The sequence below is a fragment of the Aplysia californica genome, unplaced genomic scaffold (genome assembly GCF_000002075.1).
Source record: "Aplysia californica isolate F4 #8 unplaced genomic scaffold, AplCal3.0 scaffold00260, whole genome shotgun sequence".
Lineage (NCBI taxonomy): Eukaryota > Metazoa > Mollusca > Gastropoda > Aplysiida > Aplysiidae > Aplysia > Aplysia californica.
In genome coordinates this window covers 880,408-882,902 of record NW_004797530.1, presented here as the reverse complement: position 1 = coordinate 882,902, position 2,495 = coordinate 880,408, and positions in this window count along the sequence as shown.

Sequence of the window (2,495 nt, the reverse complement as noted above, 5' to 3'; positions counted from 1 at the left end):
TTCTTCTTCTTCTTCTTCTTCTTCTTCTTCTTCTTCTTCTAGTCCTCTTCCCCACTTAACTTTCTATATTGTTTTTTTCCAAAGCACAAGACATAGTTACATAATTCATAATTTTTTCGAGCGGCGAAGATGAGCGAATGTCCGCCACTCACAGTAGATGCGATCTGTCTTTGCATTGACTTGCTCTGTTACCTAACCAAGAGATGCCACGGAGGAAGAATTAGCATACAGATTTCTCCCGGACTTTCTTGTATTCCGACGCAGCCTACGTCTTACCTCGCAGTATAAATGAGGTTCATGCTTTTGTACATATCAATAAAACTGGATTTGTGCTAGTTGTACATTTTCTGTTAATGCCATATGCCTCATCGACACAACTTTGGACATTTATAAGGACACTGTTTGACTGTGGCTTTGAAAGCCTACCAGGGCTGTACAGGATGCATTCAAGAACACTGATGGAAACATAATTTGATAGAATAAAGTATTCCAACTTCAGAATGGAACTCATGCCTTTGATAAGTTTAGATAAAGAGTGTAACAATAACACAACAAATGACGGTAGGGTGATTTCTTTTTTAATGTTTTACTACTGCATTAGTACAATTTAGATCAGTTAGGAGGCGGGCTTTGACCCTGTCTGTCAAGGGCAAACTTGGGCTGTGAGGGATACATCGTCTCAGTAAAAACACCGAGATACTTGATAAATACCTCTTCAATATCATCATCATCATCATCATCATCATCATCATCATCATCATCATCATCATCATCATCATCATCATCATCATCCAGAGCCTTGCCGACTGGCATGGGCGATCATGGACCTCCACTTCACTCTGTCTTGCGTTGCGGCAATGGTGTCTGTCGTTCTTGCTGTCGTTGTCAACTTGTCCAGTATCTTTTCCCTCTGTCTGCCCCTGCCTCTCTTTCCATCAAACTTGCCTGTTGTTGCAATATTCTCCAATGCTTCTTTCCGGATTGTGTGTCAAAAGAAATTTCATACTGGAATCGAACTAATGTCTTCTGCATACAACGGGGAAGTACCTAACCACTACACCACAGACGCTGGCACGGAAGGGTGTGTTTATGATGGTGAGGAAAGAAAAGTTTGCACGCAATCTACAACGATAGGCTGATAACCGTTGTGGCGGAGTGGGACACCGATTGCAATTACGATGCTGAAGAATGAGGTTTGAGTCTTAGTGAGGTCCAAATGATCTTCCTCGCCTTACCTGAAATATTTCCTCTCTGTTCAGTGTCACAAAGGTGGATAGAATCTCCTCCACCCTACCCCCTCTTTTTTTTCAAAATGAAATGTTTTGCAACTAGTAGTTTGCAATAGAAGCAGCAATAGAAGCAGCAACTTCAACATCATCATCATCATCATCATCATCATCATCATCATCATCATCATCATCATCATCATCATCATCAAGACCATCGACTATAATAAAGCATCTATTATTCAAAACTATGAGTTTTCAATAAATTTTCATCAACTGCTGCCACAATATGTCTTACAGGCTGAGAAGGAAAACACTTGTCTCGAGAGATTCCAGTTCCAATACCATACCGCCCCCCTCCCCCCACCCTTTTTTCCCTTAGTTTCGTCTTTTTCAATAACAATTAGAAGCCAGAAGACCAAGATCTAAAATTGTGATCGACCTTTTCTTGCTGACCTTCCTTGACAGCTGTGACCTAGTTCAGAAGCTTCACGATTTCGAGCAAAGTTAATGTTGTTGATACATAACCTTTACAATTAATTACTTTCTTAGAGTGAAGACCCAGAGATAGTGCTTCAGGAATGTCCATATTTAGCGTTGATAATTTCAATCACACAGTTTTATGGTTCTAACGATGTTGTGACGTGAGTTATTAGCAGACATATATATTCTACATGTAAATTGACATACTGTTGAAGCATTTCTCTGTTCATCTACAATCAAACTTATCCAAGACGACAACCTTCTGTCGAAGAATAACTTGGTTATCTTAGACAGGTGGTCATCTAGGACGTTATCAATATATAGAAAAACACAAGAGGAATAATGGTCGTATATTATTATACGGGAGATTGTTCCTGACAGGCGTTTGCTAGAGCAGTTTCGTCCGTATATAATTATCATGTATCTGCAATTGTACTACTCGTATTACATACACACACAGTCATAATAACCCAGACTCCTGTTGAAAAGAGCAACATTTCAATTTTTGATAATAATATGACGTTTACGCAAGAAGAAGCATTTGGATTAAAGCACCACTATGGACGTGTTACTGGAGGAGCCATGCAACGTAGACAACATCCTCCTTTCTGGCTTCGATGCCTTTTCTGCTGGCAGTTCAACGCTGTCTCATCTTTCTCTATCATCATGTGTTTTCTTGAGACTATCACCTCCCACATGCCGGCCACATTCATTGTAAATATGTGAAGACGTATGGAGAGAGAGAGAGAGAGAGAGAGAGAGAGAGAGAGAGAGAGAGAGAGAGAG